The 27,506-nt window shown below is 38.7% G+C and overlaps 1 protein-coding gene and 1 pseudogene across 1 annotated transcript in view; both read right to left on the reverse strand.

Moving 5' to 3' along the window:
* The window catches only part of LOC119515629 (basic proline-rich protein-like), a 575,210-nt gene that overhangs the window by 281,640 nt on the left and 266,064 nt on the right, over positions 1–27,506 (reverse strand). The gene's annotated exons all lie outside the window — the stretch shown is intronic.
* Positions 9,254–27,506, reverse strand: part of LOC119532828 — a 168,320-nt pseudogene continuing 150,067 nt past the window's right edge.

The following is a 27,506-nucleotide window of genomic DNA, read 5'->3' on the forward strand; positions in this document are numbered from 1 at the left end:
AGATGGCAACACTGTTGAGTAGGCTGGCAGTCTGATGTCTAGCCACCAACTGGCAGCAATCATTATTAAATTGATTCATGTGCCCAGGGACAAGTCTTCATAAAAGTCTTAGCAAATGTGAGCAGTGAGAAGCAAATGATCTGCTATTCTTATCTTCTGTGGATACTACCAACATTTTAAAAAATATTATTCCCCAAGGTCATCAGCACAAAGAAACAGTATGATATGTGAGCTGCAGGTCCCATTCTTTTCCTATATACTCAGTTACCTTTAAGCATGATAGCTAAGATTTATCTATTTGGTGAATAGCTTTCACTCAAAGGAAATGGCTTCGTAGCATTCACCCTATGGACTTGTGATAAATATTCAATGATAGGCAAGCACTTACATATTTTATAAATAAAGGTTCTGAGTACATGTTATTCTGGGTCTAGTAACTGAACATATTCTGTCTCACATAATGAAGCAATAGCCTAAATTGTTCCCAGTCCATCTACCTGAGGCAGGTTACTCATCCCTGGGTGAAAAGCTTGCCTATAATCACACTTGGTTAGGAATGGAGGTAAAGACAGCCACTACCTGTAGGAAATTGTTTTCATGTAAGGATCTCTCCACAAGCGAAAAAAATCTTGAAAGTATTCATTTAAAAATTTCCTTCCTTATAAATCAAAATGTTAAGCAAATAGCATTTTTTCTTCTCAAATGTTGAAAAGGATCTGTTGTTTGTCACCAGTAGAGTCAATGTCTTTAGATACGTCTCTATATGCTAGTAAAGAAAATTTAAGGCAAGGCTTTTATTGAAAATAAAATCCTTGCTTCATTCTCTTACAAAATTAAGATATTTATGTGTGCTTATAATTAAAAGGACTAAACACTACAGTCAAATGTCAGGTATTTATTCTACTTGTCACAATCACAGAATTTATTATATATTCTTTTCATGGTAATTTTTTTTAATGGAAGCAAAATTAAAAATTTTTTTAAAGTGTTAAAATCTTTTTGAATGGATTTTCTTTTGCTCTAGCAATTTGATAAACCAATACAGGTTGAAATGTCATTTATGACCATCTAGAAAGTGTTAGGCTTTTCAGTTGAGAAAAGAAGAGATGAAAACTCGATCCAAAGTTTTATTGTCCGGCCGTGGACAGGCAGGCTGAAGGCTAAGAAAATGGCGACAGCCCCGGGCCAAGGGAACAGTAGGTTTATAAAGGATGGTTGGTGGGAAGTTCTTTGTCCAGGGGAGGGAAGGCTGGCATGTCTAGGTATGGCAGTTTCCCACTGGCTACTTCAGGAAAAGTGGGTAGCTGGCAAGTTTCCATTGGCCAGTTTGAAAGCGGGGGCTTGAGAGCGGGAAAGTTTAAAATTTTAACTTTCAGGATTCCCAAGGATGGGGCAGTGGCTTATTGCAGATCTGCAGGGTTCCTAGGATGGGGTGAGGGGCAGTGGCTCTATGGCAAAATTCCTAAGGGCGGGGTGGGGTAAGGGCCCAGGACCTAAACCTAACAGAAAGAGTGTGTATTCCCTTGTGTCAAAAATGAGAGAATTCTTTCTGGTATAAGGAAATGTTCAAAAATAGATTGGGGTGATGATGCATAACTATATGATGGTACTGTGAACAGCTGACTGTACACCATGGATGATTGTATGGTGTGTGAATATATCTCAATAAAACTGAATTTAAAAAAACATGAGGGAGATTCTCTTCCAAAATTAGATACTCCAGCACTGACAGTAAAGCCAAAAAGCAAGCTCATGCCATCTCTCAGATCTTTCACTCTTATCCCCAAATAAGAAATCAAATACCAGGACTCATCATACACTTTAATATTTGAGACCAAAATAAAAATTGATGAGAGACTAACTCAGATTTGCTTCTCTCCTGGCTACTTTACCAGAAATAAGTTAAACTGATGTTAGCATTTGAGATTCTCATATTTTGTTCTGCATGGAAAAGTAAGTGTCATGTGCTAAAGGAGCCTGGAAATGGTGGTGGCATGATTTCCTTAAAATGGCTGTAATCTCTCAAAATATTGAAAAATTATCAGACCTCCAAGAGTTATCTTTTTATGAAATTTTGTGAAATGCTAGATATCAGGAAAATAAGAAACGATGATGAATGTTTGTCCTAGATATTAGGCTGCATTCAATGGTAAGTATTGGTCAGGAGGAGAGGCACCCAAAGAATTGCCAAACCTCTCCAATACAGGTGTTGGAGTTACCAGCAAATGCGGGACTCATACAGGCCTTAATGGAAAGACATTTTACTCACATAGAGAAGACACAGAGTAAGGTCAGCTTCACTAGTTGGCGTTGGTTCCCCTTAGGTAGCAGATCTCAATCCTGTGGCTGGCTCAGGGAGATAGTCTATAACCAGCGCCCCTCTCTTGTGTTTGTGCACCATAATGGAGGAACCCTGCTCCATCCCCACCTAGGACAGATGTATGTGTGTGTGTGTGTGTGTATGTGAGCTGGATGTCATAAAACAAGCCCTTTGGAATCAAACTGACTCCAGGAAACATTTACATATGCTCAGAACAGTAGGGGAAGGATTGGGCCAGAAGTCCCCATATCTACTAGGGGATTGTATTTTATCCCACCAGGCTGCCACACCTGGTCCTGGGCACAGGATGGAGTTGTGGGTCCCAAGGGAAAGGTGGCAGGACTGGAAAGCCCGCAATGGGAGAACAATTCAAGCATTTTTCTAGGCAAATTCCCAAGCATTCTGATACCATGATAAATACTTGAAAGTGAATGAGTATTTCATTAGCAGTACTACAGATGTTCCACTTGAGTAACTCAGCCATATTACCAAAAAATTAATACTCTTTCTGTGAAAGGGAGAATTCTAGCTACCGTGAGCTAGGGAAACTGGAAATTCATTCCTGAAATGTGCATGTACCAAAGCAGTTGTTTTCTGTTCTCCCACCCTTAACTAAATGTCATTTTTACTGAAAACTGCCCTTATCATGGACACTCATGACCTCCACCCTGCCAACATCAAAATTTCATTTTCAGTTATTCTCTCAGAAGCATTTAATGCAGTCGATCACTACCACCATTTTAAACACTTTCTTGGTTTGGTTTCCAAGACAGCACATATATTGGTTTCCTGCTATCACAAAGTACTGCAGACTAGCTGGCTTAAGCAACAGAAGTTTATTGTCTCACAGTTCTGGATGCTTGAAGTCTGAAATCAAGGTGCTGGTAGGGCCACGCTCCCTCGGAAACCCACAAGAGAGAAGCCTTCCTTGCCTCTTCTAGTGTCTCAAGTTTGTCAACAGTCTTGGCATTCCTAGGCTGGCAGATGCATTGCAAGTCTCCGCCTCTGTTTTCACATGGCTTTCCCCCCTGAGTCTGTCTCTTCTCTTCTTACAAGGACAGCAGCCATACTGGATTAAGGCCCCACCCTGCTCCAGTGTGACCTCATCTTAACCACTTATATCTGCAATGCCCCTATTTCCAAATGGGGTTATATTTTGAGGTACTGGCATTATGTCTTCTACATATCTTTTTGGGGACACAAGTCAACCCATAACAGTACAATTGCCTGGTTTTCCCCTTGCCTTACTGGCAGCTCAGTCTCAGTCTCCTGTTTGGTTCCTCATCAGAATCTTAACCTTTTGACATTTGAATGTTCTTAGTTATTCTGCTGTGTAGTCGCAGATATGTGAAAGAATTTAGACATTCTGCTATGTACACACGAATGAGGGCAGGGGCTGTGTGTGTCTAGTACACTGCACAATGCCTAGCACACAATGGACACTCAAACATTTGTTGAAGGAATGAATGAATCTTGGAACAAGGCAACTAGCTTGAACAGATGAGTGTAAGTACAGTGTTGAGAAGCTGGAGATCAAATAATTCTTAATATTATTTTATTGATGCAGTTACAAGTAATCTATGTCTTTTTAGGATGGGAAATTGAAGTTTAAGTAAGTAACTTGTCCAAGGACAAACAGCTGCTAAGTGTCATGGGCAGGACTTGTACTCCTGCTGTCTGAGTCCAAAGGTCATGCTCTTAAATCAATGGTATACTCATTGATAAGAGTACTTGCTCAGCTTGCATATTCCCTAGTCTTCTGCAACAACAATATAGTCTTGATGTTGATGTATGATGATAGCAGAACTACAAATGCTATTTTTCTGCATTGAAAAGGAAAAGGACCTGTCTCCTTATCTGTAAAATGGAACTGAAAATACTATGTCTACTCTCCTTATATTATTATTTTTAGGTTAAAATAAGATAATAGATATGAAAAATATAAATCAAGTACAAAAATCATGGGTGATTTCCATCCATTAATTATCGTACCTGGGAGGTACTAAAAGAAGAGCTGAAGTGGAGAGGTAGAGAATTTCCCTCACTAAGAGTGACAGAATAACGGAGCAAGGAGAAGACAGTCAAGAAAGAGCTGGAACATCCCTTACTTACCTAACTCTATCAGTTAAGGAAATGGAAGGAAGAGAGGCAATGTTCTCCAGTGTCCTTGTAAGAGATAATGAACATCCACTGCACAACGACAGTTTGTTCAATGACAGTAAGTTCATTGACTTAGCCTTACTATATTTTATTAAAAAAAAAAAAAAATCATGAGGACAAAAGTCTGCTGATACTGTAAAATAATACTGACAAATCTGTGGTTTATACGGTTTGTACCTGTGTGGTTTTATCTTCCATTGAACTCGGAGACATTACAATTATTCTACCCCAGGGATGACTGGAAACAGAGAAGGCAGGGGAAATTAGGTTGATGAGGAAGCACAGAGGAAGTCAATCCCATGACCTCCTGGTCCTCAGAATATGCAGATCTTTAAACTGTCATCAGGAAGCACAGTTACGAATACTCCCAAAATTCACTTTCATCACTGGATTCCAGGCATAATAATATTATAGAAAACAGTGGCCAGGATTATTTAAATACTGGGATTTCACTTAAACATTTGACTGAGGTTACCTTCTGTTGTTAACAATATGGTCATCACATCTCCACTGAGGAGAATCTGCCTGTCACTGCAGATACCTATGTCTCTTGAGCTTGTTTATGTCCACTGTGGACAAAGAAGAAAAACATCATAACCATTACCCAAGAAATTTAGCACAGTTAACCAAAAGTACTTCCCAATAGAGAGTGCAGAGGAATCGCCTAAGGTGTAGAGCACTGGAGTCAGATCAATATTTAAATCTCAGTTCAGGTACTCAGCAAATTTAAGATAGCCTCAGCTTCAATATGCTTGTTAATTAAATGGATATACCCTCTTGCAGGGTAGTTTTGAAGATCCACGGTAATTTACTTAAAGTGATTACATTGCCTGGCACAGAATCAGCTTTCAAAAGCATGGCTGTTCTTATTATCAAAGTTGTTAATCATTGGAATGGTAAAATCAAAATTAGCGATATTGTTTTCTTCACTAGTTTTGTTTTGTTTTTGTTTTCATTTTCTAAAAAGAGAGATCCATATGTCAGCTTATAAAAGCAATTCTAGAGATTAAAGAATTCTTACAACAATCACCCCCAAGTACTCTTTTAACATTAATTGTTAAATAATGGAGTCAAGAAATACTAAGTGCCTACTATTTGCTAAGTACCATGAGTCTAGGGTCTAGGGAAAATACAAAAATAAATATAATATAGACTATCTTAGACCTTACAGTCTAATAGGGAATGTAAAAAATAATTTCAAGAAGAAAATAATAAGACAAAAGAGGTATAGATAAAATGTTATGGGAATTCAGAGTACATGGTTCTGTATTGAGATGCTGTGATGGTTTCTTCCCAACCATGTTCTACCTTCTACAAATTAAAATGCTAAATCCATATCCCTCTCAACAATTGTAGTTACAGAGGTGTACACATTTCAGTTTTTAAATTATATATAAAATAAATAGCAAGGTGATTGGAAACTCAGTTAATCTGGCAGACCCCAGTGCAAGCTGAAAATATGTGAGAGCAGTCTCCTAAACCATGCATTCTTTTCCCATTCTGACATTATCCTGTTCTATCTGCCTCTGTGTTGCCTGTGTCTTCCTTAGGGATTTTCTGTGAACTCGCTTAAAGTCTAACTTAGTTGACAAGGACCGAACTGCATTCATAGCTGCAACCAGCAAGATATATCCTGCTAACTTCCTGTCTGGCCTATTTTTGTAACAATGAAGCTTTTCTGAAGTGACTAATGTTATCTCTATGAGAAAAAGCCCCTTTGTGTGACTTTTCATTATAAAAAATATCCACTGGGTAAGTAACATTATTCAAGAAAACATGAAAGCTTGCAGAACAAGTAAACTGCTGAAAGGTCAGCTAGACAAGACAAATGTTTCCTAATAAAAACATGCAAAAACATTTTCTTATCTGTGAAAATAGAGGATAGCGTAAGACATATCTAAGGTCTTTTCCAGTTAAAAAATACTATGAGAAGTCTCAGTGGCCACCCAGGACTCTAAGATGGCGTCAGTCCTATCAGTGAAGGAGAAGAAACTGATGGAAGTCAAATTAGGGGACAACCGAACTGGACACCGAAGCGGAATTTCACCCCTGAAGGCATTGCTGGAGTGTTTGAAAGAGGTTACTCTCCGTATTAAAACAAGTATGTCAATGTGAAGAACGGTAGCTTCGCTAGGGTTTCTATGGTGCTGGTTTGCAGTTACTGCCTTTCTTACAAGAAACTCAAACAACGGTAGCCAGTGTGAAGGCCGCACTCTGCATTCCTGACTGGGGCTGCCATTGCCCTGGCCCCTCACCGAGAAACATGATTGTTGCGGAATCCTTTCATATACAAATTGAGAACTAACGTCAAATAAAAGGTGATGGTTAGAAAAACAAACATTGAAAACAAACAACAAAAAACAAAACAAAAACAAAAAAAAAACAACTATGAGCAATACACTCATACACAACCACAGATATTAATAGAGATGCATAAATAGCAAATGCATCAAATCCACATTCCTCCAGCACCAGCTCATCTCCACCCCATGCCCACTCTACTTATCATTCATTCAGTTGTTAAAATAAAAAACCTGGGAAGCATTTTTAGTTTGCCCCTCTCCCTATTCTCCTACATTTAATTAGTAAATATTTTCTGGTTAGATTCTACTAATTAAATATCTCATGCCTCTACCTACTTCACCCAATTTTTTTCTCCTTTCTACTGTGGGATAAAGTGCAAACTCCTTATGGCACAAAGAACTATTAGATATAGCTGCATAACAGCATTACAACCTTACCCATGACTGCCTATCCACTCTCCTTATGAACGCTTGCGTACTGCACACGCTTGGGACGGGCCTTTCCACTGTGGGTGAACTCCAACAGGACAGCTCAAGAATCATTTCCTCCAGGAAGACTATGGTGCCTCTGCTGCCCTAGCATATTTTCCTGAAGCACTTTAATTTTATCTTAAATCTTTTTTTAACTTACCTGTCTCTCCCGCTAGACTTAATGATATCATTTTTAAGTCAGGGATTTTGTCTCATTTATTACAGTGAGAACCAAAACAGACTTTTGTCCCCCACTCCCCCGCCCCCAGTTTGCAGTCTATAGTCTACACAAACAAGACTTTACTAGTGAACTGTCTTCATTAGCAAAACTTTGCTATTCCTGGAGACTTTTGTCCAGGAAGATGAAAGTTGCAAATGACTTTATCCTTCACCCCAAGGACTTCCCTAAAGATCCACCAATTCTTGAATAGAAACTATCTACCATCAGTTTACATCCCAAGACTCTATAAATCATAAATGTCCAAGAAATAGCCATCTTTAAGTGTACTGGTATTATAAAAATAATAATATAATAGTGACTGGCAGAGAGTTATTACTAAATAAAATGTACAAATTAATTAGAGTCCATTCTCATTCTTTCTCTACTATGTGTGTTTTATGTCTCATGATTGTTCCCACTACTCAAAGTAATCGTAAGGTAGTACTTTACTGGGATAAATCAAAAGAGGAACTCAACATTTTCTGAGCTTTATATACAAATATTTTTCAGATAAATCTTTGATCAAAATAAAGGCATGGTTAACAAATATCCTCAAATAGTCAAATCCTGTACTTGAGTCTATGCAAATACTAGTGACATAAAAATTGTTTGATGGTGTTTTCTAATATACTGAAAATATTTATGACAAAATATCAATTTATAATCATGATGGATGCCCCCTTGTTTACCTGTTAAAGAGCCAAGCACAGACCCTCCACATTCTCATTCTTTGTCTCATAAATGATTAGTTAAACAACTTGTCCCTATTCCTCTAAAAGAACAAAATGCTTGCTAACCAAGCACTGGTCAAGCTTCTCTCCTTCCTCCAGACCCCTGAACTTTAAGGGTGCCTCCCCTTAAAAGGGAAATAGGCCGTTTCAGGATAAAGCATTTTCTGATCTATTATCTGATCACCCTTTCATCCCACTTCCCCATACCTGCTTCGTCACTCCTCTCTATAAAAGAAGCTTTTAGCTTATCCCTGGAGACGCTTGCAGACCTTACGGTTGCAGCATTCTCTCTACTGCAACAGTTGCCTCTCGCTATTGCAATAGCTGTGAGGTTTAGACCCTGGCCCCTCAACCCACCCTAGGAACTCTGCAGATCTGCAATAAGCCACCGCCCCACCCTTAGGAATCCTGAAAAGTTAAAATTTTAACTTTCCCGCTCACAAGCCCCCGCTTTCAAACAGCCAAATGGAAACTTGCTAGCTACCCGCTTTCCCAAAAGTAGCCACTGAGAAACTGCCATACCTAGACAAGCCAGCCTCCCCTTCCCTGGACGAAGAACTTCCCGCCAACCATCCTTTATAAACCCTACTATTCCCTTGGCTCGGGGCTGTCGCCATTTTCTTAGGCTTCAGCCTGCCTGTGCTTGGGTGGACAATAAAACACCTTTTGATCGAGTTTTCATCTCTTCTCTTCTCGACTGAAAAGCCTAACAATAGTCCCCTTCCCCCTTACAATAATCCTTTAGAGTGAAGTCTCTGCTTACCAAGTCCAGATTTGTTTTTTATTTGACAAGTAAGTAAATGTCAGTATGCATCACGTTTCCATTCCCACCTCCTTCTGTCTTTTTACTCATTCTTTTGCCCACTCTCTCACTCATTTCCTACCCCCAAAGAATCTTTCACTCTGCCTTCTAGAGCTCAGATCTGTCATATGCAAAATCACCTATATCTTCAACTTCTCCTCTGGATAGCCTCCCATTTTCTTGCTTTAAGTGAAACCTAGCAGTGCCCTGAGAACACAGCTTATCTTTTATCCTCCTCAAATGGTGATGGTTTCTTCTTTTACACTCTGCCTTGAGTGCGTTGGATAAATGGCTGATTCCAGGTCTGGAAGAAAAATACACAGGACAAACCTGGAATTTTGTCATACATACAAGGAAGGTATCAAAAGACCCAAACTTAAAGAGACTTGCAATGGCCAAAGTTGGAAAATTTTGGTATCTATAAGAATAAGTCCTACAATTGATAGAAGTACAAAAAATATGTCTAAATTCATACATTTATATTTGTATTAAAAATAACAATATTTGGTCATCAGTGCAAGATGCCAAGGAATCATCTCATTATTTTGAAAATGGTAATTAAAGGGAAATAGTCATGCATTTATATAAGCTGTATCATTGTTGTACCAAATAGTAAATGAGGGGAAATTTCTGTTCTAAAAGTATTCTAAGGGATTTCCAGTCTCAGTCATGATAAACTGGCTCATATTGAACTAACCCTTCTGCCAAAAACAACTGTAAAAGCTGGATGACATAGATAAATCAAGTGTTTGCAGCCATGAGCAAGAAATCAGTCAGGACTCTGTCTCTAAGAGAAGGGAAGTACATATGGTAAGCTTTACATTGGCTATGATTTTTCTTTGAGGGCATTTTTTCAAGTTGTGATGTAGGGAAATAAACCTCAAGCAGAAAGTAACAGTCTTACTGGGCTGACAAGACAGCTCTGAGTTCAGGGCTGCCAAATTTGCTTGGGTTTGAGCATCAAAATACCTTAGAGGAAGGAATAACAAAGGAGGAGCCAAAAATCTGCATTTAAGTTTCCCTCAAGTCATATTAATGTCTCATAGTGTTCAAATATATGACAACCATAGCACAAATGGTGGGAGGTAGGTAAAAGGAGTTAAAACATACAGAAAGGTTTTGGCATTACTGAGTAGGTAGTAAAGTTACTAATTTAAAGTAGACTGCAATAAGATATGGATACATTTGTAATCTATATGGAAAACACTAAAAGAATAATTTAAGATGTATAACTAAAACCTGCAGAGGGAAAATGGAATAATAAACAGTACCTAATTAATAAAAAATAAGTGAAGAGAGGAAAAATGAAGATCAATGGGACAAATGGAAAACAAAAAGTAAGTTGGTAGACTTAAACTTCACTGTATAAGTACCTAAGCGAAATGTAAATGACTAAAGACTCCAATTAAAAAATAAAGATTGTCAGACTGGACTTAAAAAATACATGATCCAGCTTCAGACACCCAGGGAAGTGAATCTCCCTGGCAACGTGGAATATGACTCCCAGGGAGGAATGTAGACCTGGCACCGTGGGACGGAGAACATCTTCTTGACCAAAAGGGGGATGTGAAAGGAAATGAAATAAGCTTCAGTGGCAGAGAGATTCCAAAAGGAGCCGAGAGGTCACTCTGGTGGGCACTCTTATGCACACTTTAGACAACCCTTTTTAGGTTCTAAAGAATTGGGGTAGCTGGTGGTGGATACCTGAAACTATCAAACTACAACCCAGAACCCATGAATCTTGAAGACAGTTGTATAAAAATGTAGCTTATGAGGGGTGACAATGGGATTGGGAAAGCCATAAGGACCAAACACCACTTTGTCTAGTTTATGGATGGATGTGTAGAAAAGTAGGGGAGGGAAACAGACAGACAAAGGTACCCAGTGTTCTTTTTTACTTCAATTGCTCTTTTTCACTCTAATTATTATTCTTGTTATTTTTGTGTGTGTGCTAATGAAGGTGTCAGGGATTGATTTAGGTGATGAATGTACAACTATGTAATGGTACTGTAAACAATCGAAAGTACAATTTGTTTTGTATGACTGCGTGGTATGTGAATATATCTCAATAAAATGATGATTTAAAAAAAAAAAAAAAAAAAAAAAAATACATGATCCAGCTTAATGCTCTTTATGAGAGATATACATTATATATAATAACATAGAAAAGTTAAAAAGTAAAAAGAACAGAAAAAATATATCATGCCAAAACTAAACAAATAGAATAGCTTTATTAATATCAAGCAAAGTAGACTTTTAGATAAGAAGTATTACTAGAAAGAGGGATATTTCAAAATAATAAAAGATTTAATTTAATAAGAAGATATATCTCTAAAATTGAATCACCTAATATATGAAGGTAAAATAGACAAATCTACAATCATACTTGGAGATATTACAATAACTGACAGAACAGACAAATAATTAATGAGAATGTAGGAAACTTGAACAATTGAATATTGACAATATATACGATATATGGACAATACTGCAGTCAACAATTACAAAGGGCACATTTTTTTTAATGCATCTAGAACATTTACCAAAATAGACCAAAGAAAATTTTAACAAAGTTCAAAGAATTTAAATCATACGAGTATACTCTCTCACCAGAGTGGAATACATAAAGTTTATTAGAAACATTACTAAATGTTAGGAAATTAAGCAATACAATCAGCGATGGGCCAGAGAAGAAAAATCACAATGAAAAGCAGAAATATTCAAATAAAAACTGAAGGCTCAATGAATTAGAATATCACTGCTAGTGAACAAATGGATCTAGACATTGCTCATCAAGTGGCTGGCAACAATATAAAAAGAAAAATCTTCAACCATTATGTGCCTGCTAATGGAAGAAGCTGTGGAATTTAATAAAATAAATTTACCCCCAACTAAAAAAGTAAACTAAATCTGATCAGTCCTCTATATCCAACCACCAACAATTTCCAAGTAACAAAGAAGACAGAGGACCATGTTCATATTAAACAACAATAAGGGGTTGGGATCAGCCAAATCCAGACAAGGGGAATGTCTTAAGAACAAATGGCCTGGTTCCTGCTATAAATAAATTGAAAAGAAAAAAGAGAGAAATGGAAGGGACCCGTATTTTTAAAAAGACTTCAAAAATATCAGCCAATACACTGTGTGGACCTTACTTGAAACCTGATTGAAATAAACAATCTATTAAAAAAAAAAAAAGTATAAATATGAAAGAAAATGGAGATTTGAACTATGATACTAGATATTTGATGAAGTTAAGGTATTATTATGATCATTATTATTATTTATGTTATGGTACTGTTAAAGAGTTCTTATCTTTTAAAGATATGTCTGAAATATTTACAGATGAAATTACATAATATCTGGGGTTTCTTTCAAAATAATCTGAGAGGAATTTTGAGAATCCAGGATTTATCATGGATTGAAAGTTATTTGCGGGGGGGGGTGTAAAATAACATAGAAGTTTAGCATATTATTGTTTATTTTTGTATATGTTCAAAATTCTCCATATTAAATGTTTAAAATGAATATGAATTACAAAGTTATTTTTTATGAACATCACCATAGTGGATAGAAAAAAAAAAACTTACTAAACTTATTAACATTAAAATCCCCTTCCACATAATAAGATCTCTCTCTCTTTTAAAGAGGTTCATCTTTTAGGAGTTTCTTACAAAGCAACTTTTACAAGTTTATTCACTTTTAAATTATTCAGTTTTAAAAAAAAGCTTTTGGAAAACTTCAAAAAGTAATATGCTTACTCCATTTTTCTAATCCAACATAGACTTTTTTTTTCCAGTTACAATTCCAGCAATTACTAGATTTATATTTTTCAAGAATTGTGAAGGTCTAAGGTTTTACCGACTTGCAACATAACTAGTCAGCCACAGCTTTAAATATCGTAGCCAAAGATCCAAGATTCCTAAGTCACAGCCAAAGGACTTTCTTACTCATGGCATGGCAGATACCATGAGTTTCACATTTATATCATTCTCCAGGGGGTGATGCATAATGGCACAAGTGGATGTAAGCACTAGGGTGACAAACTCCCTAACATGGAGGAGTTTCCTGGGATGTGATAAAGTCTCCAGCAAACTGGGACAAGTTGGCTACTCTGCACACACACTGGTTTGCATCACAGCTGAGCTTAAGAAACTCTGGAGGAGACAATATCTTTATTATCCTGAATAGCAAAGAAATCTGCATTCTGCCCCAGAGGGAGGTACTATATCTGTCATAAAAGTGTTTGCTCTACAAACATAGTTGACAAGATATTACAGAACAAAAAGTATCAGTGTGCCTGATCAGAAGACATGCAGAAAAATGAGACAATCATGGGGAATTCTCTCCCTACCATATTCTTAGAAAATTATAGAATGATTTTACTGTTCTGCATCCTGAATTTGAAGATGAAAAAGTCCCTACTCTTCCATCATTTGACCAAGTTTCCTTTGTTAATAATCCCTCAAAAAATGCTTCTGACTATATTTTAATAGGAATATTGTGATAGAGTCACCTGAGTATAATGAAAAGGATAACATATCTTTCAAGAATATTTGAAATTTTATCTCATAAGCAAAGTTTTAAAAATAAAGAAAAAAAGATTCATTTCTACTGTCTTAATCATTCAAGGTGATGCTTACTAAATCTTTCTCTTAGCATCTTCCAGAAGAGGTAAGGCTTAAGAACAAAAAGAGAGAATTTAGGAATAAACCAGAACAAAGTTGTGCATCATTTGGTGAATGAACTGTATACTAGGAGGCCATCTAAGTTGGACTTATGGAAATGTGCAGAATCAGTTTCCCCAGGTGTCATCAGCTGTGGGTTCTAGTGGCTCACACTAGATATAACAATCCAAATTTCATGGGTCTTTTCCCCAACTGAGGAGAATTTCTGGGGTTTGTAAGGATTGTTTCACAAGTACTCACCAACAAGCCTGCTCTTATTATGCTCCAGCATCTACCACTGGGCATGCGCTGTGTCCCATCAGGTCTATGGAATGCGGAGGCCTCGAACCACAGCGGAGGCCAGACTCAAGGTCTCCTCAGTTTCTCTTACTGCATTAGTTTGCTATTGCTGCATGGCAGTTACTACAAATGTGTAATTTAAAGTAAAATTACTAAAAGCAAAACAAATTAATTATCTCACATTTCTGTAGGTCAGAAGTCTTACATGGCTCAACTGGGTTCTCTGCTTTGGGTCTCACAAAGTTGAAATGAAGCTGTCATTTGGGCTGGGCTTTTATCTGCAGACTCTAGGAAAGAATCTGCTTCCAAACTCCTTTAGGTAGTTGGCTGAGTATGGGCTGAGGTCCATGTTTCTTTGCTGGTGGTTAGCCACGGGCTACTCTGAGCTCATTAAAGTCACCCTACATTCCTTGGCACATAGTCCCCTCCATCTTCAAGCCAGCAGTGGTGCATTAAATCCCACTTCTGCTTTGAATCTCTGACTTCTGCTTCTAACTAGAAAAAAACTCTCTTCTTTAAAAGGCTCATATGTTTGGGGTAGGTCCACCAGGATAATCTCCATTTCCTAAGATCAGCTTATCTGGGATCTTAATTACATCTGCAAAATCCCTTCACTACATACCTAGATTCATGTTTGAATAAATAATCAAGGGACAGGAATTTGGGGGACCGGGTAGGGAAAAGCAGGGGGGAAGGTATCTTTAAAATACTACCTATCATAGTTACTATATGATAGTGTCAGCATCACAGTGTCTTAGGGAGCTCCAAAGAAACCTATATTTTAGAGATTTAGGGAAATGGGTCTTTTGGGATTTATGTACAGACCCATTAATCTCCACAAGATTCAAGCATAGATCCAGTGGGGCCTTGACTTCAGGTCAAATGAGAGTGAAATTTTTGATGCTGTATTCAGAATCATCCAACCACCCCAACAACTAAGGCTTTGTTATTGGGTCAAACACTTCCTCCCTTAGGATGAATTCTTTCTCAGAAGTCTCCTCAGTGCCCAAGAAAAGCAGTCTTTTGAGGAGATCCCTTACAAGTATACCAAGCATGCCCAGACATGTCTTAATTCCAGTTTAGTCTACAGCCTGTTCTCCTGCTACATTTACATAATTTTTATACGGAATCTCTCAGCTTTGTGTCACTCAGAACATTGAGCACACTGAGCTGCTGCCCTCTGTGGAACAGAGAAAGTATGTTTCTTGCTAAGCAGCTAAATGTATGATTTGTAGTTTGAGACAAATGGGGACTTATGCTCCCCTAGTTTATGTGCCATCTCAGGGGACAAGCATCAAGAGTGTTTTGTGCTTGCAAGAGTAAGAGCAAAGAACCAATCAACCAAGGACATTTCCAGAAAGGACAGGCAAAGAAATATTCAGCATTGCTTCTTTGAGAAGGTCTGCAGGCCCAGATTCAAGTAAAAAATTAGGCCTTGTTTTCTAAGTATACAATAGAAAATAGCAGAATTAAAATAGGAATGATTGTATCCTCTCCTTTTTTCATCTAGTTCTTTCTAAAAACAGATACAGTTCAATTGTAAACTCTGAAGTGTGAAGGAGGCAGGTCGGAAGGTAAGAAGGGAAAAGTTAAGGGTTACTAACCAATCCTTAATTTTTTTTCAACCTTGATTAGGTCCTGGTAATGGGAATCACTTAAGAGCACCATTGGCAGATACTCCAAAAAGCAGGGGAGAGCACTAGCACTCAGGCTACACGGTATGTGTCATCTTTTCTTCAAAGTTCAAGATCTGTGACAATGAATCCTGTTCTTGACAGTTTGAACAAAAAAATTGTTACATCTTGTGCCTTGACATCTGAAAAAATGTGGAAACTAGCAAAGCTGATTGGTTAATTTAGCATATGTTTCTAGAGAGTTGTTCTATTAAACCAACCAGTCAACAGACAGTTGACAAAATGAACCAACAATGGGGAATTTAATTTCAGAATTTTATTTCCCTTTTTTGAGTGCCAAGGTTATTTATATGGGAGGGAAAGGTGCATATAAGGAGAGACATCTTCCAGGTTTATATTACACTCATCCCCAAATCTAATGAAGGGCTCTGAGTAAGAACCCGTGTATGTGTTTCTGCTCAGCCCAAAAAAATGACAGAATCTCCTATGAGATTTTGTTTCTAACTCTGTCAGAAAAATAAAATAGATACATGGGAAAAGGAAGAGGCTATTTTCTGTCTGTGAATAATTCAGATAATGAAGTGAACTTTCACAAGCACAAATTTCAAATGAAGTCTAAATTATTAGCAGACAAGCATACATAAATCCTTTCTGTATTTGTATGTATTTATATCCTTCCAAAAATGTGTACAAGTGCCATAAATCAAGAAATACAGGAAACATCAATCCAAATCACTTAAATCTTAGCTTCTATTATCGTTAGATAAAAATATAAATAGTGCTATAAGGTGTGATCTCTGTAAACTACAGACAGAATGGGATGTGATGGGATGTAATGCTGGGACATAAAATCATGTAGACTATATGTCTGAAGCTTAGTTTTGTTCTTAATTGGTTGTGTGGCTACAGTGAATTTTCTTAGCTTCTCTGAGCCTCAGCATCTTTATCAGTAAAGTAGACATAATGTCTCTCTTGATTTTGTACAGCAAATGTCTTTCATGGCTCCCCTTCATTCATCCGGTTCTAATATAATGTAGCAGAGACTTACAAGATGTTCCCCAAATCCATTTCCTATTTCTGGGCCAACAGCTAAACTGTGTACATCTAGGTGGCCAATGTGCCTAGTCTCTTCTCTGCAATAGAACATGAGCAGTAGTGATGCGTCCCTAACAATCCAAAGCAGCTAAGAGAGAGTATTCCATCCCCATCCCTTCTTTTCCGCTCTCAAGGTCATCTTGCTGGCCACATATCGAAGACGGCAGAGCCTGGATCCCTGAGTCACTATTTGGCAAAGTGTTGCCTGACTAGGAACATCTGCCGTTGACTCTGCCCAAATGAAAAATAAGTTTATACTGTAATAAGCCACTGAGATACAGCAGTACCATTTACTCTATCATAGAAATTGGAATCTTAAAGTGAGATATTGCTCTAATAAAAACTTGAAATATGTACCACTAGCTTGGATACTAACTTAACAGCCTGGGTACCTAGAGAACGATGTTACACAGTGACATAATATCTGGAAAAGTTGTCATCTGTGAAAACACGGAAGGCAGAGCAAATGTCTGCTGAGCATCTAGCTCCAGGTGAGGAGGCTGGAGAAGAGCGAACTAATAATGAGTTGCTTTTTACTAACTGCTGATGACAAAGTATTACAAAAAAGAAATGAGTTTGGGAAAGAATTGGTCATTTTGCAAAAAGAAATGAAAGGGAATAATGAGAGTACAGAATTTCAAGGGCTTGCTGGGTAGAAGAGTCAACTAATTTTGCACTCAAAATCATAGAAGATTAGATTTAAAAAGAGAGACCAGGTATCATGGGATGTCCCTGTTAAACAGAATGACTCAGTCTTGCAGCAAAAATCCTATGAAGTGGTTTCTTCACTTAAGCCTGATAACTTCAAGATCACTGCCATTAAGCTGGGTGAGTATGACATGGAGTTGAAGGAGACACTTGAGAACTATACCTATTTGGAACAAATATGTCAGAAATCTACCAAATTTTTGAGAAAAATATATTGCCAAGTACCAGGAGTCTGAAATAAAAACATTTTACTTTTGAGATTTACAAAAAGCCTTAAGTTCCTGTTTCAGTTTATGAAAGCTGTCAGAATGCAATATACCAGATACAAGTTTGGCTTTTACAATGGGGAGTTATTTGTTTACAAATTTACAGTTGTAAGGCCATGAAAATATCCCATTTAAGGTATCAACAGGTCAATACCTTCTCTGAAGAAAGGCCACTGGCATCTGGGTTCCTCTGTCAGGTAGCAAGGCATGTGGCCCGCATCAGCTGGTCCTTTGCTCCCAGGTTTCATTTCTTTCAACTCCTCATTCCAGTGGCCTCCTCTCTGAGCCTCTGTGGGTCCTCTCTTAGCTCCTACAGGGCTTTTCTCTCTCAGTTCTCTCCAGGGGCTTTTTCTCTCAGCTCTCAGCTCTCTCCAAACTTCTCTGGGTGTTTCTCTTTAAGCCCTCTGGACTTTTCCTGTCTTTTGTCCTCATAAAGGACTCCAGTAAAGGATCAAGACCCACGTTGAATTGGGTGGGTCACATTTCAATTGAAACAACCTAATCAAAAGACCCCACCCACAATAGGTCTGCACCCACAAGAAAAGAACATGGCCTTTTCTGGGGTACAGAACAGCTTCAAACCAGCACAGTTCCCAACTTCCATGAGCAAATAAAGTTCTGAAAGCTATCTAACTCCAAGGCGGACCTTCTCCAATATCCAATTCAGAGAAAACCATGGAAAATAATGAACTTGGAAGAAACTTCCCACGTGGCAAAGCCAGGGGCCACAGAAACAATGAAAAAGGAAGAGCCTCAAGAACAGTAGAAGCAGGCCCCAATGAAGGAATTTCTCCCACCCCCAAAGAAGCAAATCCTTACAGTGTTGGCTCAGTGGAATTTTAGAATTGCTAAAGCCTAACGCTTTGCTTGTGTCTCCCATTCTATCAATTTATGAATGAGAATATTTATGGGCTGGTCCTGTCCTTGTTCCACTACCAGATGTTGGAGGGGGTAGGGTTAGTAGTGATAACCTGTCTTTTTAGTTCATGGGTTACAGGACCACAAGGAACCACATGTAGGACTAAAGGAGAGAATTTCATATCAGTTGGGCGTTCTGGCCTTTGAGCTAGAAGCATCAACTGACAGAATGGGGTCTTTAGTTGTCTACCAGGGGGAGGGTGAATGTGTTCTATGTGTGGGAATAAGCAGAAAACTGATTTTAGTGACCAAAAGAGCGGACTGTGTCAGAAACTGGCTAGATACTTAAGAAAACCTTTTTATCTTCCTGGGCACACAGCTGAACTACATTTCCCAGCCTTCTTCCATGTAAGATAGGAACATGTGATTAGTTCTCACCCATGTAATATGAACAGAAGTGATGTGTCACTTCCAGCCTGAGGCTGTTGAGAGCAGGTATGTCTTCTTCACACTGTCTATCCTGTTAAAATGACATTGGAGGCCTGTGGGGAGAATGTCAGAGGTACAAGATGGAGACAGCCAGAGTCTCTGAAGGGGCACTTGGAGGCGATTCCATCCAGGGGAGCCACCTAACATCTACATAAGACTTGTGTGAACATGAAATGATTTTATTCTATTAAACCACTGAGATTGCAATTTGTCCATCACTCTGTTAGTAGCCACCAAAAGTCAGCTCTAGGTACAAAGTATTACAGCCCTCTTTTTCCATTACAGTTGGTGGTACCAGTACTTGGTATTTGACCAAAAATTTATAGGTGGAACATGTAAGAAGTCAGCTTACTATGGAGACCTAAGCTGTAAGTTTATGTGATACAGGGGATCCCAAATGACATATCAGTGCCACAAGCTTTAGATTAGATTAAGTTAGAGAAACAGAAAGCCATTAAAAGCAAGCAAGCAATAATAACAAAACAAAACAAAGCCAAAAAAAGGAAAGTCAAATTGCAGGGGTAAGCAGGAGAACAGATCAGACTTGTAGAAAGGAGAAAAAAAATATTTAGTTCTATGTAGCAACCATGGAGATGCACTGCTTGGTTCTGCCAACAAAAAAGAACTTGCCAACTGTTAGCACCTCCAAGACAATGCCTCAACCTTTGACCTGAAGCCATGCTCTTCTCAGGTGGCCCCAGCCAATAACTAAGCACATGCTGCATAGCAGGGCCTGGCCATTTATGCCTAATGCAAGACTCATCAAATGTGCAGTCCTTGCTCTGGGGCCCCCTGTTGCGTTGACTGATACTTTGTCAGATCTGCATCACAGTTAGAGTTTCCCCCTGTCCTATCTTATTTCTTCACACTTTCCTTTCATAGGTATCAGATCTGCATCATCATCTGAAGGCCTCCCCTGTCCATTCCTGCTTTCTTTCCATTTTATCTTTCATACACTTTCCCCCCTAAGAAACCTCTAGCACCTCTAAGTCCATTTCAGTGTTGGCTTCCAGTATCCCTGAACCCAAGGCCAGATTAAGACCTTTACGGGACATAGATATTAAAAAGATTATGATGCCTCTAATTGTAATTGTAAATATAAACAATACTTAATTACAAGATACATGTAAAGGATTCCAATAAAATTCTGATTTTTTCCATGATGACTGCTCCAGTGATTTTTGCTGTTATTTTTAAAAATGTGCCTCCACTTTACCTGTGCTCCAAACACATGCTTGCTATTCTGTTGGTAATTCAGCACTGCCTAAGCCTCATCTTAGGTTCAGCTCTCCCGCTGATGGAGTTAGGGTCAGAAATGTATTTAGGCTGGGAGAGTAGATAGAATTTATATTAGTTATCTATTGCTGTACAGCAAAGTATCTCATAATTTCTGTAGATCAGCTTGGCAAGCTGGGGGGGGGGGGGGGGTTGGGAGGGGGGTCCTCTGTCTCAGAGTCTCTCCAAGGTTGTAATCAAGGTGTTCAGGAAGGCTGGAGTCTCAGGAGACTCTTCTGGGGAAGATCTGCTTCCAAGCTCACATAGTTGTTGGCAGCATTCAGTTGCTAATTGCCTGTTGGATTGAGGGTCTCATTTCCTCAGCAGCTATTGGCCAGAGGCTGCCCTCAGTTCTTTGCCACGTGGGCTTCTCCAACATGGCACCTTGCTTCATTAAAGCATGCAAGCCAAGAACACAGCAGAGAGTCAACTAGCAAGACAGAAATCATAATCTTGTGGAACTTAATCACAGAAGTGATATTCCCACAACATTGCCATATTCCACTGCTTAAATGCAAGGTCCTTGTGCTGGTTTGAATCTATTATGTATCTCAAAAAAGCCATGTTCTTTTAATCCAATCTTGTGGGATCTTTTGATTACGTTGTTTCCATGGAGATGTGAACCCACCATTCAAGGTGGGTCTTAGTTTACTGGAGTCCTTAAGAAGCTGAGAGATAGAGTTGAGAGGTGACACAGACCCAGACATTTGGAGATGCTAAGCTAAGAGATAAAGCCCAGAGTTTGCCCCGGAGAAGCTACCTCAGAACACACAGATGCTTATGGAGAAAGCCACTGGAATCAGAAGCTGAAAGCAATGCAAACTGGGAGCAAAGGACCAGCAGACACCAGCCATGTGCATTCCTAGCTGACAGAAGTGTCCCTGATGCCATCGGCCTTTTCCTCAGGGAAGGTATCTACGTCTGAGGCCTTAATTTGGACATTTTCATGGCCCTAGAACTGTAAATTTGTGAATTAATAAAATTCCATTTTAAAAGTCAATCCAGTTCTAGCATTTTGCTTTTTTGCAGCTTTAGCAAACTGAAACAGTATTCAAGAAGAGAAGATTACACAAGGTCATGAATACTAGGAGGTGGAAGTCATTGAGGGTGATATTAGATGCTACTGACCACAATAGAGTTCCATTTCTTGGAACTCTGTGGACAGTACTTGACACTGTCTTTATACCCTGCTAATATTTCCTGTACTAAAACATAAGCATATTTCAAATACTACTTCACAACTTGTAATTTTGGAGTCAACCCATGTATATTTGAGAAAAATGATCTCCTTATTAGTCAACCCTTTTGGCTGCAGTTTTTCAAGCCCTCTAGGGTCTGCCCTTGCGCAGAAGCTGACTTCGGAGGAGTGAGAACCAGAGGAATGTGACTGTTTGATCAAGTAAAACATCCGAAAGTGTTTGAAGGTGTTGACACCCAATGCTTTGAAAGCCAAAGGAAAGAAACTTTACGAAACTCCAGTAAAAGATTGGAGCAACTGTGAGTCTTTTAGAATGACCGATAGTCTCATTATTGGTAATGCACATGATTCCCTCTGCAGATTTCTGATGCCAGTATAAAGGAAAGTACAGCAAAGAGGTGTTAATTCCACGACCATGGCAATTCCCTCCCTTGGCCCAATAAGAAGAGGTGGGTGTGTGTGAGCTGGTTTTATGGGTCAAAGTTGAAATTCCACTGCTTTTATTGTTTCATTTTTTCACTGACCCAGTTAGGAGGATGTAGGGAGTCTCAATGGGCGCTCACTTATGGCACCTGCTCAGCCCTGCACAATTTGGAAGCCACTATGAAGAAAATGTCAGGATTTCAGGTGAGATCAGGTGAGATCAGAGAGAAGAGAAACTGCTGATGGAACAGAAGAGTTGACTTGCTTTTCAACGTGAGCAGACATGGAAATCGGGAGCTTCATGATTCTTTCCCACATTTGGAATTTTACACAAGAGCTGTCAGAGAAGTTACCACAGGGATAAATGACCTGTGGCCACCAAGCATTCCTATAAACATTTGCTTTTTGATCTATGTTGGATATTTTTATCAAGAAATACCTATAACTAATATGAAAAATGGAGCTGACTTCAGACAACTCACACATCAATGTTATCTGCTGATCATTTCATTAGTACGTGAGAACACACAGATGCTTATGGAAAAAGCCACTGGAATCAGAAGCTGATAATCCTGCCCAGTTGAGAAGTCCCACAGATTCGGGCATTTTGAGTTTGTGCCTGACTGAGGAGCCAGTGGAGCAAAGCTGCCATGTGGGGGATCCTGACTGGACACTTCTAAGTCAGTCATTCTAGGCAGATGATTAGCTGGCACCCTGGAGTACCACTGAGGTTCACCTGGTCAATCCCCAGCACCCCTGTTCCATCTCTCACCTTTCTATCTGGCTGAGGAGCTACAAGTCAGAGATGGCTTTGCTTTGGTTCATTCCCCCTGGTGAGATCATCCCTCTCAATTACCAGATTTTCGAGAGACCACAGGAACTTCTTCAGCATCCCATATATTCCTTCCACAGTTGGGGAAAAAAGTACTGACTGAAGGCACAGTGATGAAGGCAGGGAGCAACCCTCCACCCTTTCCTCCAAAGAACTGTTTAATAGGCAGTATGAGCTACCACCACTTTCCTCCTAAATCTATGAGGAGTCTACTATCTTTGTATCACCAGGGAGCCAGGTACACCAGCAGGCCAAATACACTGGAACACAAATTTTTCTGTGGGCCTCCAGTGGGCCAGTGATGGCAATGGATTAAATCAAATCAGAGGGAGAACTAGAACTGGATACTGTAGAAAGTGAAAGGAATGCTTAAAATAATGATAAACATATATATTTAAACTATGTATTTATTAACCAGAATATAAAATTGTTTTAATTATATTGATGTATAAATAAAACAACCCAACCAAAACTATTTTCAAAAGTAAAATTCTTTCTTAAAATAACATATATATGTAATTAAAGCACAATTTAAAGAAACTTATTTATATTGATTAGCTGAACATTAAAGGTATCATAAGCAGAATAATTATTCTTGGTACATACTCATGTACTTTAATCAGTTTCTCTGTTTCTAATATGCCATACATTTTTCTAAAGAATGTATTTAAAATTTCTAATAAAATTGCCCACAATGTTTTTAAAGTTGCATTTTACGACTAATGAAATTGAAATTGTTAAGACCTTCATTTAAATAAAATAAAAAGGAACAAATCCTAAACCAAATGGGAATCTGGGACAATAGCATAAACCAGGACTTTTCTGAACAAGCCAGAATAATAGGTACACCCTAACTAGTGAGTGAGAGTAAGAAAGAGAGATAGAGCTAGGGACAGACAGACATTGATTTCCTACACAAATGTCAACCCTTCTCAGAACTGGAAGATATCACATTTCTAATGGTGGAACACTAGAGGCAAAAAAGCAGGGGACTCAATTATGAGAAAATAAATCATAATTTCACATCAAACCACAGCTGACTTTGGATATGTATTGTCTTGCAATTGAGATACCATCGCTATTTTTATTTTTTAAAGAAATGAATGAACTCCTATTTCTAGATTTTTACACCCAGCTATTCCTTAAGAAAAAAATCTGCTAAATAAGATTTCAAACAGAGAGGGGAAAAATAACATATATTAGAGAAATATTTACATCCCCACACAAAATAATAATGAGAGATGAGTTTTAGAAGAGATATTGTCCTAATGCCAAATTTACTCCTCTTAAATCAAGATTTCCTAAGAACAAGTACAAGACCATATTGGGTAACCACGTAAGAATGAGGAGGTTAAGTGACAATTTTTTTTTCTCTTCAGAGAAAATTCCAAGTGGAAAGTAGCCTTTTGCCAGTTCAGTTTGAAGAGTCTTTTTCTCTTTATCACACTCTCGGTTCCTCCCTGAGGTTAGCAGTGCAAGCTCACAAACACTCTCAAGAAGATCCATCACATCAATTGCAACCGAAAATGGTTAGTTTAGATTCTTAGAAGCAGGTCAGGGGGAAAAGGATACTCTCTAATTATCCACTGAAATTTTCTTTGAATGCTGTAATTTCCTCAATATGCTGTCGTAGCAGGGATTATTTTTCTCAAGAACCACAAGAGGGAGTATTCTTACTTCTTTGTCACTGTCCATCTCTGACACCAGATAGATATTATCCTTATGCTTATCCAAAAAAGATGACTTACTATTATACTAAGCAAGCTTATTTTTTTATTCATCTAAAATCTGAGTGACTATCTGCTTGCCTTTCATTGATCCACATTTATTTTATCCAGGATATTTTCTTGGCCAGTTGTGATAACAGAGAAAGCAGAATGGTTCTTTCTCACATGTTTATTATCTTTGGGTTGTGAAAAAAGATTTCTGTCTCAAGTTGCATTCAGCAAGTGCTGGGTAGCAATGGGCAACTCTCCCTTACTAGGAGGACAGCAATCAGATATCTATAAACAATGATTCTGCTGCTTTGAGCTGACCTCTTGCCTAATCCCTAAAAGGCTAAAAGAAAGCCACAAACATGATTCTGTCAATTCTCATCACATGGTCATAAAATAATGAGGTGATGACTAGCACTTTCTTTAATGAGAAAAGTATAGAAGAACAAGAATAAGGCAAACTATTATTCTTAAGTAAAATACAACACTGACTATATTAGCCAAAATAATTAACACCAACTGCTGAACAAACAACCTGGCTGCTCTCTTCCAAGTGAAGACCTGAGGACCCAGTCTTCTTCCATTGTATGACTACACCATATTCCCACTGAATTCCCTCTTGGGTGACATGCAAAGAGGGAGGATTATAGGGAGTAGGGATGGAAGTGGTAAACTTGACTTCTGTTCCCTAGCCATTGTCTAGAGCTCAGTCACATGATCAACCTAAGTAAAAGGAGGCTGGACAGCGAGGCTTCCTGTGTGCCTGGAAAGAGTATATGGAATAACTGAACTTCAAGACTAGGGGATTTTAACATAGGGTCCATGGGTCACCAAAGGTCTGTTGGATAGAAGGTGAATTCCATCCTAACTTCTAACAGAAATTTAGTATATCCTTCAACTATAAATGTAGATGTAGCAAATGTGTGTGCCCCATGCCACATCCCCAACAGTCCACCTGAATTCAGTGCAGCTCAGGTAAATAATTCCACACATATTGTCAGCATCTCTCCACAAGTGTACTATGACTTCTCTCTGTTTTCTGCTTCAGGGATTTCTCCAAAGTCTTGGAAGGTCATTCAGTAAATGCAGAGTTGAGGCTCAAAAGTGCAGAAGAGTTAATAACAGTGGGGGCAAGACTAAAACAATGTTGAATGGGAGTTTATATATGAATGGACCAGTCTCCAGTTTCTTAGTGAGATAATTCTGAAGCACATTCTGCAAGGTTCTCCCAACTTCACAAGTGGGATTGAATTCCAGTTGTTCGCAGCAATGACAAGCCCAGTAATAGTCCATATTTGCATTTCTCCCCTTTCATGTCTTATTGTCTCCATTCTGTCACTTCTGTTTCCTGGGATTACCTCCCAAAGAAAATACCTGAATACCAAGTTCTGGTCTCAGGCTTTACTTTCAAGAAAACCCAATTTGAGAGTCAATATGGGAACTGGCTATAGGAAACAGGAGGGGATTTTGGAATGGAATTACTCAGCAGTCAGATGGCAAAAATTGTAGGAAGTAAATGTGGGAAGGGGGCTAACTTCTAGCATGGTGAGGCTTCACAATGACTAAGATACTCACGTATGCTAAAATGGGATGAGGTACAAGTACAAGGTGAAATGTTAGCGCATGCAGTAACTCTAGTAATTCAATAGTATAGAGGCAAATATAATTACAAGAATGAGAAGCTGGCTGGATTGTGTAAACTGCCTTAGAAGCCTTGAAGAAAGAGAATGACTGGCTCAATTATGCCAATCATCAACTCAGGTTGCACTGTGATCAGAAAGCACCCATGGCTGCATTTAAAGAGACCTTCATCTCCTAGAGCTGCAGTGCATGCTATGCTGAAAATCAGGCCCAGGATTTAATCATATGGGTAGTACAACTGCAATGTATAATGAATGCTCAGATTCAAAAGGTTTCCTATACTAAATGTAGACCCCTTTTAGAGAAGACATTGGACACAGGGACCTGAAATGGAGGCATGTGGGTCTGCCTGAGATACTTGAATACCCAGCTTCCTCTGAACCCTCTGGGTCATCAGAACCAGTCTCTTCCCCCTTGCTAGATGAGGCAGCCTGAAGACTATGCAATGGTCTCATCGAGGGTGGATGCTTTGAAAGATAATGCTTGTCCTCTTTAAGATCTAGTTCCACCTGTCTTCATTGACTCCAAGCCAGTAACTAAATTCAGACTTCAGCATAGTTCAAGTAGAGAAGAACGGCTCTTGCTACAGGAATAAAGAGCCTACTCACCAAAAGAGTTGCAGGTCTTGGCTCATATGTTAATGTGAGAGCTGGGAATGGATCTTGAGAAAAATAGACTTGAGGGTAGGGATTTATATGAGCCTGGGTAGGGGGTACTTCATTAATGTCCTGGCAAGGAGACGTGAAGCCAGTTATTAGATGTTGTAAGAATGGCTCCTTTAAGTTTTCACATGATACTGTCCTATAGCACACGAGGTTGAGATGACATTGCCTTGGCAATGAATTGAGGGAATCAAAAGGATCATTGAAAAGGGCATTTTTAAATGGATTAATTATGTGAGATAGGAGAATCTTCCACCTGTCTCTGTTCCATGGAAAAGGAGGACATGCCCTTCACTAGGGAAATAAAGAAAGGGTGACAACCGCATCAATGAGAAGTTCAAAGATGGCTCTTCTATATAGTCCAGGGCTGACAGTAGGAGACACCACACTGGGAAGAGAATCCCAGCTATCAGTGGGGTTGCTAGGATTGCAGAATAGTGGAGGCCAGTTGCTAGTACTCAACTATCAGAGGCAATGTTAACATAATTACCATAACAGAAAACAAGGCCACAGTGACAACTAGTTTACCTTGATTCATAGAAATCTTTGGTAATGGTTAATAGATTATAGTATCCTAGGAGCAAAATAGAGGGTCAGTGAATTTGAATATTGCTTGACTTGTATGACCAGAAATGAAGTAAAACGAGACAAAATGGAAGGATGACGTCAATCACCATAGTGAAAATAAATCACAAGCCCACTCTCAGTTTGCAGATCTGAAACAATTTACAGACTC

This window comes from Choloepus didactylus, chromosome 1, assembly GCF_015220235.1.
Source record: "Choloepus didactylus isolate mChoDid1 chromosome 1, mChoDid1.pri, whole genome shotgun sequence".
Lineage (NCBI taxonomy): Eukaryota > Metazoa > Chordata > Mammalia > Pilosa > Megalonychidae > Choloepus > Choloepus didactylus.